We start from the raw sequence: 15,187 nt of genomic DNA on the forward strand, positions 1-15,187 counted from the left end.
ATCAATTTGACATATACGTATCAATTGTATTCTATAATTCTTGAATCTTTGGAAACACCATTCAGGGGTCAACTGTTAAATTTATGATAATCCTGAAGATGGTCGCCTGGACAAATGCACAGAGTCTGAAACGTTGACATTCACACTCTCTTCTGGAAAATAATGTACAATGAGAAGAAGTGTTTCTAATAGTGACATTGAAGGATTATACAATTGTATTTATTTTCCTCTTGTTACATTGTTTGTTTAACTGTGTAGTACCCTTGATAAATTTCAAAAGATAAAACCTTTTTTCTATATATACCCGTGTTTTGAATATTTATTGTTTTGTGATTGGTTCATTGGTTCTTATGTCCTCACAAGGAACAAAATATTTCTTAGTTGAAATACATTTGAAAAATATCCCTTATGGATAATCAGGCACATTAATCTACTTGATAACCCCTTGTACTTAACTGGGTGTTTGGATGGCAGTGCCCCTACCAGAATGGGAATGAGAGGTGGATTGGGTTCCCAGTTGACGGGACTTCATCCTCCGGACACAACGGGCAATCCAGACCCTGAGATGGGATCAAAAGAGGTGCACTCCAATGCCACAGACACAAAATTAGATAAGGTTCTGGAAGTCATAGCTGACACCAGACAGGACCTTAGAAGCAGAGTTGATGCAGTGGGCAAGAGAGCAGAGGAATGCTGAGCTGACCCAACTAGTTACATGTAAAATAAACAGAGGCTATTGCTGCAAGGACACTATTAGTAGAAGCTCACCAGTACTAAAGTGCATGTACTTCTCCCCTACACCTGATGACATTGGTGTATACCTGGTTGGCATATTTGCTGTACTAGTCAGTCCCTTGTAAAGTGGTACACCAAGTACCCAGGGCCTGCACTTCAAATGCTGACGCATGGTTCTCTCAGATCGCCCCCGACTTCATACCTTGAAGAGATCAATCATCTCCTTGTGCAAACTCCCAGTCAGAGATACACCCATGCTTGCCTGTTTGCATTTGGTCTTAGTTCTACCTTCGGTGTCCAGACTCTGACCTTCCTCAAGTGGTGCATGAGAGGAGGTGTCACGTGCAGGAGCAAACAACACTAGACCTGTAAACCACTGAGTGTACAGTGGTTCGCAGTGCACACGTGCCATTTGAGAGAATCTAAGCGTGAAATTGAATTCAAGGGAAAAGTTCTACCTGCCGGTATCGCTAATTATTCAGCACGAATGATAATATGATTCTTAAACATGTTACTGAGGTTTTTGATACATAAAGTTTATTCTTCAGGCAACATTCAATGTTAATGGGTATTTATAAATTACAGTATGTACATATATTATTCATATATTCGGACAGATTCAATCGATTCATCAAAGACAACGCTCAATTGACGAGTGCCTCTCAATGCGACCATCAACATTTTATACAAGAAAGAAAGATTCAAAGAAGTATGTACACAGACATTATTAGAAATAGTAATATTTAATAGATAATTTGAGTGACAATTTTGAATTAATACTTTTGTGCATATTATATACAAAATATTACCGGTCTCATAATCATGTTAGAAAAATGAGGCGATAGGGATCTCTTCACATGTGTAATGGGAGGGAGGCAGGTTCTATGTTATGAATAGATAACATAGTTAATTACTTAAAGTATCGATCTTGCGCCATTCTTCCAGTGTGTTGGTACCTTGTCTGATAGACTTACATCTATCTACCCATTTGCACTCAGGGCTCTGTAGGATAAAGAAGACATCTCCACCTCTTGGAGGAACAGTAGCCTTCTCAATGATCTGCCACCTCAGGTCATCATCTATATGTTTTTTCTCTGTGTAGTGTGGAACTAATGAGGCAGTTTTAATTTGGCAATGTATGCAGCTTCTACGTTGGCCAATTCTTGCCTTGATTGGTTGTGATGTCTGTATAATGCAAATTGCAACAACATCAAATACAATAGATTACGCTTCGGGAGGCTCAGTCAGTGTGTTGCTGCAGAATGTTTTTTATATCTCCATGTATGAAGTCTTTAGTGTTGGTAGTGTATTGACAGCCAATGCAATTACCACATTTATAGTGACCCTAATGGGTTGTAAGCCCCACATTTCTTGTATGGTATTGCTGTGCTTAGGAATACAAGTGGTGAAATGCACAGGTTGGTCTCTAATATTTTTACCATTCTTATAACAAAAAAGGGGACATTATTTGAATATACTCATGGTGTTCCAACCCATTACAATGATTAGGGTTCACCTTTACTGTAGACACACCAGCCAAGCAGACTTTATGGAGTATACCCGGAGACTATATGACCTCTCTCAGGTTTAGCACTTACAGCCCTCGAACCACTTTGAAAAGGGCACCCCTCTTTTGGAACTGGAAATATGTGGAGTGATAAAAGGAGTAACCACACAAAAAACTCTGGGACTGGATGGACTTCCCACTAAATTTTATAAGGCTTGCGAACCTGTCTTGGCTCCCAATTTACTTGAAGTATATCAGGCCACCCTGAATGAGGGTCACCTACCGCAATGTATGTCTGAGTCCCTGATGGTGTCACTAGCTAAATCCGACAGTGACCCTCTGGAACTGACGTCTTACTGTCCATTGTCAATGTTAGGAACCGATTAAAACATCCTTAGCAAGGTGGTAGTGCTCCGGTTAATCAAGCATATGCCTTGACTGGTCCATATTGACTAAAAGGCTTCATCCCTGATAGATCCACCACACTCAATATGACGATACTGCACATGGTGATGGAGTTGGCCCCAGAGCAGTGGCCATATGCAGCCTTTCTGGGGTTACATTTAGAAAAATTAGTTTGATACCATTGACTGAGGATACCTCTTTACCACACTGACTAAAATGGGTATCACAGGGAGAGTGCTAAAAATCATAAGACTCTTCTATACCACACCAATTGCTTGGGTAAAAATAGGCCAGTATGTGTGCCTCCTTTCTTGGTGAGCAGGGGCACTCAACAGGGCTGATTAACCTCCATTGGAGACCTATACAGGGATGGGGTATTAATATCTTTTGGGCAACTTTGGGAGGAACACGAGTTACCGGTGGGGCACTTTTTTGCCCACGGCACCATAGTAACATAGTTGGGCCATCTGTTGAATATAAACGACATTCAACTGGAACAAAACACACTGACTCACGCCCTTCATATTGTGGGAAATAGCCGCTGACTCAGAAACTGGTTTGTTAAAGACTTAACTCACACAACTACTGACCCCTTGTTGGCTACACATAGAATATGGGAGACGGATATAGGTCATAACTTGACACTCAAGGAAGGAGAACAGGTCCTCCACTATCCACGGAAGGTGTCTTAAAATGCCAAATTCCAGTGTATACAATACAATACACTGCATAGGGCATATCTCACTCTGCTGCCTTACACAAAATAATTGGTTCCTGACCTTTCTGCCCCAGATGCTGTGCGCACACTGCAGATATGAATCACATGTTCTGGTTGTGCCTGTCTGCTGAGGTACACTGGGCTGAAGTTACAACTACACTAACAACACTGGCAGACCCTATGGACTTGCATACTTTGGCAAGTGCATTACTGGGATTGTATTGGTGCAGAAAATCCAGTGACCAGCAGATTTATAGATCTAGCACTGTTCATCACCTGACATGCCATAACGATGCACTGGAAGGCGACCACACTCCCGTCAATACAACATTGGTGCACAGCAACACTAAAATGGGGCAAGACAGAAGCTAGTGCACTGCAGAGGGAAGAGGCTAGAGGCCTTGGCAGAGTCCCCATAGCAGAGCACTGGGAGAACATATTACAAGAGTTGCAGGAAATTCAGTCAGGACGCCTCCCTAAATGAGTGTTGGCTGTGTTCATTCATTTCTTTCAGGTTGCGCGTGTAAGATGCATGGTGTACAGAACCCCACCTGGTGGCCTCTCAAAGGTCTTGTACTGCTCAGAGAGCATCTACGCCATGCCTGATTAATGGCAGTATGCTGGCTTCTACCTCCCAGTCTGGGTAGAGGGGTATGGGAGTTTAGATCGGTCACGTTGGATGATGGTTAAGGTTATTCGCCTATCAATGATGAATGCACCCCATGAATGGGCTGCAAAAAATTTTATATAAGGAAATTGACATTATGTTCTTCGATATTATGATCTGTTGTTTGTTTTAGATTCTTAGGCATTAATGTTGTTTTATATTGAACCATGTACCCCTCTCAAAGCTTTATGATAAATTAATTGGGCTAACTTTGGGTTATTTTTGTTTTGTTTTGGGCGCTTACCTAGATCTTGCCTGATCTGCTATTTTCACTTATCATTAGGCAAATTAGGTCAGAAAGTACTTCCATGGCTCACATGCACCTCTGATTGCTGTCCAGTGGTTACCGAGGTCGGGGCTTGCTGCTTTCTCTGGATGGTGTATGTGAGCCCTGGTGCATTGGACAATTGCTAGGCCTGATACGGGGGTGAGTGCAGTCTGCGTTCTACTCTTACCTGCAACTGTGCAAGCCTCCCTCTCCCAGGCACCCCCTTTTCCTCTGTCGTGTTTGGATCTGCAGTTCCTGGCACGTTGCTAGTGGGCATGCTAGAGGTATGGCATGGTGACCGAACTTCAGATATACAAAAAACCTGAAGAAAGTAACAGAAAATATTGCTGAGATCATAAGAACGTGGGGGCTTATGGCTAAGGCCAAGAATGCTTGCCAAACTTTGCCTAGGGATGATGACTGGACCAGGACACCATACAACTCAGCAACATCTGGTTGTCCTGATAAACCGCTCGATGGACCTAATGCCGTTTAGGTGCTTCGGAACTTATTGACTATTGTGTGTTTGCTGTGGAGGTTGTGGGGTCTTCACTATTCCAACTTTGTTTTAGAACCGAAAGTGGGCCTCCATCTTGTCGGAGGCTTCTAGTTTTTTGGGGTGCTATTAGAACTATATGCCATGATGGAAACATGGTCCTGGGCCACATGTCTGAGAATGGGGATCTTTTGTCCTGGTTATTGGGACCCATCCCATTTAACTTTGGACACAGGAACCTAGGTGCCTGTTTTATAAGTACTTGGTCTGGGTGAATCCCTCCCCTCATCAGGATCCCCTGCCCCTTGGGCGTGGCCAGCTAACCCCGCCCTGGGGGATCAACAGCAGAAGTGGGCCTTGGTTCCCACAGGCGTCCTCAATGGCAAATTTTGATGAGGAAAGCCAAAAGGCAGAGCACATATAGCAGCCCTGACTCCACAGATGCAAGTAAAGTTTTGTATTCCCAACATTGTCTCATTGATGTTTTTTATCTTTTGGTACAGTTAATTCTTAGGATGTGGGCAGATGGAGGGTATTGTACTTTATATGCTGATGATTTGGTACTCATAAGTTGCACCCCCCTAGGCATTTCAGCATCTACCAAATGCCACTCAATATAATTTGGAAGAAAATGGCCTGAGCATCAATTTAGACAAGACTAAGACCTTGGTCCTGAACCAAAAAAAGGCTAAAAAAAGACACCTTGTTGGCATTTGGCCAAACAACAGAGGGAGATGGTTAAGGAGTATTAGTACCAAGGTGTGACAATAGATAACAAAGGCTAATTTTCAACTCAGACAGAAGTACTGAGGAGGAGCGGAAATGCTTTAGCATTGGCGCAAAAGAATCTAAAGAACAAAGTAGTCAGCTCCAGTTTTACACTATTACTTCAAGTGATTCAGGCAAATCTCATTCCAACAATAACCTATGGGAGTCAGTCAATGAGGGAGAGAGATGCGGCCACTTTAGTCGGGATATTAGCTGGTGCATTCAGAAGGATCTCCACTCTCCCTAAGTATGCATCACCAGCTCAAGTAAGACTTGAGTTTGGCATGCAGAAACAGGGGTTGGCTCGTAAAGGTGCATACATTAATTGTTGGCACACGATTAAGGGTGCGCAGCCTGAATGCTCATCTATGGAGTGAACTAAAGACCAGGGAAAACTGCCCGGCAAGGGCCTATCTCCACGACTCAATTGAGAAAGTGACTACAGGGACTGTGTGAGGTGTCAGGAGCACAGGAAAAGCTTCAAACGGCTGGTCAACAAGAACATCAAACATGTCTCCCTGCTAGAGGACAAGGCATTACTGACAGGTAGAGCACACAGTTGGTTAGTTCTTCACAGTTACTCAAAGGCAGCACCTCAGCCCTATTTAAGCACCGGGTTTACTAAAGCCACTAAGAGAAGTATCTGTATTATTGTCTTGGTATTCCTTCCTCGCTGCTACATCTTCAAGCTTGGAAATGCACTTCAGCTAAGCCTTGCTGTCATTTGTGCGGGCGGACAGAGAGGACATCCCTCACCTTATATGCATATGCTAAGAACTCTTGAGTGAGCACAGAGCAACGTTACACCCACTTTTTATTCACAAAGGCATTCACACTTGCAGGCAGGCAGCCATGGCATACTTTGCCAGATAGGATTTACAGCTAATCAGCCACCTTTTGAGATCTCTGAACATAGTTGAAAAGAGAGTAATTGACAGATACATCCTAAGGACATGTCGGAAGAATAGGATGGGTTGTGGAAACAGCTTCTTGTTTATGCTTTGTCACAAAGAATTTATAGTTAAACTGCTGCCTTGTGGGATAATAGAACACAGTAAGGAGACTAATCGGCATAAACACATCCTGAGGAAAAGCCAGAAGATCTGGAGGGGTGGGGAACAGAGCTCGTCGTTCAACTGTTCAGCGATGCAGCTGGAACCATGGACTGACAGTGCTCCTACCCAGGGGATATGAAGACTTTTACATGAACTCACTGAGAACTGAGTTCAGGCAAGACTGGCACTATTTATTGGAAGAATGCCTTTTATCTTTTTTACTTCTCCTATTTACATAATCCTTTTGCATCTTGTCTTCATGTAAACATACGGCTGGGATAGGTTTAGGGGCCTGCTGATATTTAAATACATTTTATCCACCAACGGCTTTTATACTGACCTTATTGATTCCTCAATTGCAATCTTGATCAGAAAACATGCACTTTTGCTCTCTTTGCAGAAATGATTGGTTTTAACTGCATGTAAGTCATAATAGTATTCTTGATGAGATAACAAGCACTTTTGTTCTCTTTACAATAATGATTGTTCTTAACTGTATGTAAGACAACAATAATTTAAAATGTATAGGAATTGTCATTTTAGATCTACTGTTTCTTTTTAATCTGGTCTTTTTTTGCAATGGTTTTAATTAACCACGCAAATAAATCCACCAATGGCATGGGAAAGCGAAATGTCATCTGTAGATTGAACACCTCTTGTGCCCATCCACTAGGCTGGCAAATTAAATATGGCTTCAGACCCAACTGTGCAGCCTGACTCCTGCACCGTTTAAACCTGCAAGTGAACCTATTAGAATAACACTTTTAAACAGGAAAAACCCTACTTCTAAATATTACAAGCCCAAGAGGGAGCTTCAGACCAAACTGGCAGCTATAGTCTAGTAGGAGCAAAAGCTGAAACTGAAGGAAAGGAAACTGGTGTCAGAGGAAAAAATGCCTGATTTGGACTATTGCAGCTGTAAATGGAAATGTAAATTAGTTTAATATACCGCACACATACTGAAGGTGTCTTATGTCTTGTTCAATGAAGATAGTGGCAGTAAAATGAAGTGTCTACGGTGGGGTCATACACTCCCAGTATGCCTAAAGATGTGGGGCTTAGCACTGTGGTGGGGGTGACATTGTTAAATAGTAGCATTGTTAAATATTCATTTCTTATGAGAGATGCACAGATTAGGCAAATATCTCTGGGGAGCATGGCTGTGGGTAATGGCGTATACACAGGGAGGTACACACTCCTAACACTGGAGGACAAGGTATTAGACTCATAGACCAATATGTAGGATTGCCAGAGCACAAGTTTGGTCTCACTTCTGAAGAGTATTATAAGAAGTTCTGCAACACACACAAACATTAGCAACAATCTAGCGTGAACATTTTAGACAACTCTTTGAAGGCACTAGAGAGCTGAGTGAAAGGCAATACAATTAATACTTATGATGGACTATACGATGTGTTGATGAAGGATCAAATCTTGAATAATTGTTCTTCAGACCTAGACCAACCTCTAGAGAATTCCAAGCTGACTGGCCCCAGACAGTGCAATATTCATCGGATGGGTAGGTATAGACTGGGGTCACTAAAAAGTCCCAGGTTGTGACCCCAAGAAATAAATGTGAGGATGAAACTGTCCTGGGTGACCTACCTGAACTCTCTGAGAAGTAAAGGACAGGAGGACCCTCTCAAGAGAAGTTCTGCAAAGTGCAGAGGGAGTACAAAACTGTTGAAGCCCTTCAGTACCATGCTGAGGCTCAGGAGAAAGAGGTTATCGGGGGTGCACAGGATGGTGTCCTGTACAATGAGGCTAGGAACCCTAAACCTGGTGTAACCAGAAAGCTGAAAGTTCCTCAGCGTAATATGGCCTTCCTATTGGAGCTGGGTCGTGACATCCACTTAGCTGGCAGGCTAATATTTTGGAGAGGTTGGTTAACCACTTCTACAGGTCCCAGATTTCCAAGAAGGTAAAGGAGTTCTGTTGATCCTGCCAAGCCAAAATAAAGATAGGAGAATAGCTCTAAGTGCCCCTTATACTCTATCAGTGGTAGAGACAACTTGAGAGCCTGGGGAGTGGCATTTTCTGGCACTCACACACAAAACAGCCTAAGGGAACAGAATCATCCTTTAGTAGTGTGCCATGCCACCAGGTACGCTGATGTGATACTGTTTAGGATGATAACTTTGCCCATGTTGGCTAGGCCCCTACGTGGCAACTTTACCAGAGTAGGGTGCCCCAAAACATTTTTTTTCAGACAAGGCAATATATTTTATGCCAATGTACTTAAAGGACATGTGTAATAATTGGGGGTTGACTTATATGTTCACTGCATCTCATCACTCCAAAACCAATGGGTTTGCTAACAGATTCAATATGACTATAAAAGGCATGAGCAAAGGTTTGACTGAAACACTCAGGCTAAAGTGTGACATCTTGTTACCATGGCTTCTGTTTGCCTACGGGGATATACCCCAGAAGGAATAGGGCCACACCCCCTTTAAGCCTCTATATGGGAACCTTGTCAGAGGACCTTTAAGTCTTGTCAGCGAAGGATGGGAAAAGCCTCTTCAAGAGCACAAGCAGGAAATGATTACTGTGTACTGGACCTGAGACCATGAATGGCAGAATATATGAAAAAGGGCATGCAAAAAAACCTAGAAGAGCTGATCAAAAAATGGTATGATCAGAATGTGACATTGGTAGAATAGCAACCTTGCCCGAAAGTATGAACTGTGGAGCTTGCAGCTCCCAGAGCCCTCCATGTCAAGTAGACTGGGCCCACCACTATACTGGAAAACATGGTCTAGTTCACTTATCCAGGTGGAGAGTGAGCACCTTGGACTTCCTGCCCCACAATGCCAGGACTGGCTCAGTAGAGGGAGTTGTGTTCTCCCCTACAATGACAGAACCACAGCAGAGGGACTGTCACCAGTTGTTGAGGCAGTTTGCTGGCCTTTTATCACTTACACCTGTTGACTCCCGTCCACCTCAATTAATAATCAATGTTCTCGCAGAAATTCATTGTAGAACAGTTAGCAGGAACAGTTAAACAGTGTATGGATATTCCATAGAGGCATTACTTGTTCTGACCATGAAAACAAAACATTTTCATTAATTGGATACTCATTGTTGCCAAATGTGATAGATGTTCCACAAGAAGTGATAACATATGCTCTTTATCAAATCCACACAACTCAAATGATTAGTAAGACAATCTATAATGTTAAAATATATATATATTTATACACTTAAATCAGATTCTGGAAATAATTATCAATGCAACAATGTACCCAAGCTGCAATGGTCAGTTTGTCAAAAAATCAAATGAATCATATGCATGGAATTCTTAAATGGTAGGTTGGAAATATCCTTAATGTTATTAACAACAAATGATGGTGAAGATCTGGTTTTGCGCAGAGAAGCGTCACAACAAAGAAACACTGCTTGATAAGCTACTGAGACAAAGAGATCAGTAAGATCTTCTCTCATAAATGGGAGAAACCAATGTGTTTGCTTTTTTCACAACAAAGCAGAAGGAACGATTTTGGCTATGTAATGATGGTAATTGTTATACTACAGTATGGAATCTAAGAGTGCATGTGGTGCACAAGAGCACCTGGTCTGACCCAATGGTGTCTACATGAAATTAAAACTAGTGACAGTTTACCTGTCAAAACATATACATGCTGCCAGACAAAGTGAGGGCCAGCATCAAGGAGGAAGTAGCCAAGATGTATTAATCATTTAACAATTTGATTATGCTAAATGGAGCAAGGCTAAATGGTTACTCAGCTTAAGGAATCTGCAATTGGGAAGTTTAGAGCTGAGTTTTAACAGTGTGAGAAATCCAACAATGGAGATTTTTATGATGGTTAAAGATTTATCAAATCCGTCGTACCTATCCCAGTTTCTCAAGGCCTTTGTGATGGATTCGGAGTTGTGAAAATAAGAAACTCCCACTGCTCCTCATCTCTCACCTTCACTGCCTCCTCAAGCTTCATGGATCATCCTTTACTTCTTCTTATAAATCTTACTCTACAGTGTTTGTCTTTACTCTCAACTACTCCCTACATAGCAAAAAAGTATGGATGTTAAAGCAGGTTCCCATGACTCTTGCCCAGTTAGTACCATCCCTATCATATTGCCTGTTTTCATGGATTTTTGAAGTAGCTCGCTACATAAAAAATGTTCCAGACACCTGAAAAAAGTAATTGCCCTCTCCTTTAAAATGCTGAATGCTGATCCTGACAATCTATATTGAAGCCTATTTTGTAGCTGCCCATCTCATATAATCCTGGAGAGCTAAAATATTAAGGCAATACCAATGTCCATTATGGAAAATAACATGATCCCTCTGAATCAGGCTTCCATTCCTTTCACAATACAGTATCTGGATTGGTGGTAACTCTGGACAACCACAGGTTCACACTAGAGACTGGTAGTAGTTCTGTATTCATTCTCCACTTTCTGCTGATTTGACTGTCTCTCATGCACACATACTGAAACATCTCTCAGAGGTGACGGTAAGGGAAAAGGTCCTTACGTTGATTAAAATGTTATTTCTTAGGCTGCTCTCAGGCAGTGTCCTGACCATATCAATCTAGTTTCTCTACAATGTGGTGTTCTTCGGAGGCCACATTATTTACATTTGACACTAGTCCTCTTGACTCTCATTTGATCTTTTGGATTGCTTTTCTGTCATTCTTGGTTGGGTCAACCTCAATTCTTTGACATTGAACTGTGATGAAACTTTGGTTCATAATTTGTAGACCTATCATCCATAGGGTGGTTTTTACCCAGATTATTTTTGTTGGCCCTAGGACTCTGAGCACTTTACCACTGTTGACCAGTACTAAAGTGCACGTACTTCTCCCCTACACCTGATGACATTGGTGTATACCTGATTGGCATATTTGTTGTACTGGTAAGTGTCTTGTAAAGTGGTACACCAAGTACCCAGGGCCTGTACTCCACATGCTACTAATAGACTGATTGTGCCACCACAAAAAAGTAGCATTTAAAACCTGTCTCAGGCCTGCCACTGTGTGTGCAGTTTACTGCTACTTCAACTTGATATTTAAAACTACTTGCAAGGCCCTAAATTCCGCTTTTATTACATAAAAGTCACCACTGAGGTAGAGGACAGAAGTAACCTGAAGGGTAGTATGCCATGTAAGTAAAGGTAGGACACGTACTTTTAAGCTTTGCATTGCCTACTTATTTTTTTCTACTGGCTGGCCTACCTCTCTCACAGGCCAGCATTGGGGTTTCCTCAATACACTTTTAAGCTGTAATTCCTGATCACTGAAGAGCAGCCTTTTCATGTTTCATATCTTTGGAATGGTATTGAAAAATCCTCCTTACTGGTGAAGTTGGATTTGCCAATACTGTTTTAGAAATTCCACTTTTAGAAAGTTGACATTTCTCAGCACCTTCTGCTCTGTGTGCCTGACAGCCTGTCTTCAATACACATTTAGGATGGGTAAAAGCTACACTCTAGACAGCCTGAAACACAGAAATGTGAGGCTCATCTGGATTATGAGCACTCATCTACATTCTGATGGGACTTTCTGGGCAAAAAGGAATGGGAGGAGCTGACACTTACACTATAATAGGTAGTAACCTGTCAACACACAAAGCACTGATTTAGCCCCACAGATAGCCTGGCAGACAGGATTGGGTTGAAAGGGATTTTTGTGCACTCCAGAGAGCTGCTTTGAAGTCATCCCTTTCCATCAAATGTTCTTTGGGTATAAGTACCGGGTCTCTGACACCCTAAAATCAGATACTTCTGGATCTTAAACTGAACCTCTACCAGAAAGACTGTTGTGCTGTTTAAAGGACTGTGTTTCTGGAAGGACTGCTTTTCTGCTTGTTGCCCTGCTTCCTGCTTTTCCCTGACTCTGTTGAAGCTCTTGAAATGATCTCCAAGGGCTTGCTGGCTTACCTCCTGTTTTCTGTAGCCTCAGGGACACAAAAGACTTCCTGCAATTCCGCTGGTTCTGCTGGACTCTGCCTGCTGTGAGTCCTACCCTTGCCCGCGGAGCTGACTCCAGGTTCTGGGCCTTAGAAGTGGATTCTGCTGCTGTTTTGCTACAGAACTGACACGTCATCACCACTGCGCAGGTCGGAACTCACACATTAACCTTCGATGCCAATGCAGTGGCTGTTCAAAGACAGCAATTTTACAGCCTGTGCGAGCCAGCAACAACACTCTGCGCGGCTTAACTACGATGCATAGCCTTCACCCCAGCAAATATTGGCAATGATGCTGCAGCCTGACTGCGTGAAAATGACCGAACCATCCTGCCTGCAGTGTCAATGCTTTGCTCCTTCCAAGGAACATTCACAGAAGGCCCTGTGTAGGTCCTGTAACCAGCCTGCCTTCCATTGCGATCAGCCTGCACTTTGGTTTTGCACTGGTCCCTGGCAACCTCAAGTAACCCTTCTACCACTAGTGACTTCTAAGCACTGTTTTTACATTCAATTTTTAAAAATTCCTATCTTGACTTCTACTGATTGGGTATCTGCCATTTTGCTCTTATTTTGCTCAGATAAATATTCCCTATTTTTGTAAACATATGTGGAGTCATTTAGTAGTGTAATCATTGTGTTACCGTGTGCGTATGTTGCAAAAATACTTTCCACATTGCCTCTTTAGATAAGCTGTGCAGAGTAAGAATATTAATGTAAAAATATCGACTTGTACAAATATCGAGGTAAAAATATTGTGCGTCAGAAATATCGTCAGACAAAATATTGTGGCTGGGAAATTGCTTTCCGACAGCAGCGGATGCAAAGACTGCCCGCCACGCTTCCACCATAGGCAGTCGTACCGATTGCCTGGCAGAGCGGTCAGCCTAAAATGGTGGTGGTGCATTGCAGTCACCGTCCACCAGATTACGATGCTGGCCCCAGCCAGCCTTTCTGTGGAAATGTGGATTTTCCTGATCGGTTATGTCCCCTATCTTGGACCCCAACGATTCTATATGCATGTTACAAGTACATGTATGTTCCCTCCAGTTCCAGTTTCCAAGACGCAAACATATGTGCGTCCACCATCAACATGTTCTCTGTCAGATCCGCCATCAATGGGCTGGATATTCGAGTATGAAGTATGAAAGGCCACCGACTTTATATGGCTAAGTTACTCTATTTTTACAGTTCAGGCAGAGTAGGCCCGATTCTGTCCTCAAAGCCTTTCCCTGCTCTCTGTCTCTGACAGCTTCAGCTTGAGCTCGCATCTGTATCCATGAACTTTGTCCTACTCCCTGTGCAGCTAACGGTGCCTGCCTCGGCCAGTTTTGCCTGCCTGCCAAGAAACTGTATTTCACCTTCGAATTATCTGCTTCCCCCTCAGCCGATGCATTCCTGCCTAGTAGTTTAAGTAAACATTCTTCCAGTTACCAAGCAAAAGGCCCGGCTTCTCTGTCTTCATGCAAGTAATTCATAGCCCTGTCACCATGGAATATTCCCATCCTCTCGCATTCAGTATAGACATTTAGACGCTTGTACACACACGCACAGTCAGTATAGAATAGATTCTGTCCGAGAGTCCTTCCTTGTGGATAACATAGTTCTCTAAACATAGGATGTTAGATATGATTTGGGATTAGGTTGACTTGACCCCCCAGACTTTTCGTCTCCACATGTAGAGCTAAATGTCAAGTCCCCTTCACCCCCTAGTTGCACGTCAATTACACGTCATGCTGCTGCGCGCGCATCTATGTTAAGTATTATCTTATAGATCCACCTATGTGTGATAATCAGAGCCAATCATGTTTCTTCTTGCTCATTATTACGCCTAGTTTTGATTACGTATTTCTCTTATCAATTGTTACACCCTCTACATTCGTTTCATTGTAATGTATGACCTATAAAAGTTACTTCTTGTCAATAAAGTATTGTACTTCACTTCCTGAACCCTCATGGTGACGGAACCTGAAGGCCGCCACTCGAGTCGGCCATTTTGGAATAAAGCTCATTCAGAAAACCTCTTATACCACGGATTCTGCCTCTTATTATTCTGAGCTATTTTACTTTATTTTAGATTCCGTATGAAATTCAGTCTAGGTAAAAGAATATTTACCACATAATGGCGCCCGAACAGGGACACTTTCTCATCTCACGCGCCGGCGGTGCGTTGCAGGCCCGGTCTCCTGCCACAGCTGGACGGACCATAACGCGTACCAACAGGATTTCCTGTAGCTCCCTCCGGTCAAGCGGGGGCGACTGAGGCTGCGATCAACCCAGACGAGGCGGTGAGAAGTGCGAAGTATCCCGACCAGAGCCTAGCTGAGAGAGCAAGATCCGAGGTATACAGAGGCCCACCAGGTTTTCGAAGTCCCGATGTCCAGAGGGTCCGATGTCCGCAGTCGTCGAAGTCCAGTCCATTCTCCGAGGCCTTCCGTTTCAAGGAGCTACCCGGTGAGTACCATCGCCGGGGAGGCGTGTTGACGCGCACATAGGTTGTGCCGGTCAAGACGGATTTGGGTACACAAATCCGGTCTGCACTGTTTAGCAGTGTATATGTACTGTTTAGCAGTATATCAAGTATTCCGAAGTATCTAGTTATTGTCAAGAATTCTGCTTGGTGATTAGTTATGCAGACTG

This window comes from Triturus cristatus, chromosome 10 (assembly GCF_964204655.1).
Source record: "Triturus cristatus chromosome 10, aTriCri1.1, whole genome shotgun sequence".
In the NCBI taxonomy this organism is placed as follows: domain Eukaryota; kingdom Metazoa; phylum Chordata; class Amphibia; order Caudata; family Salamandridae; genus Triturus; species Triturus cristatus.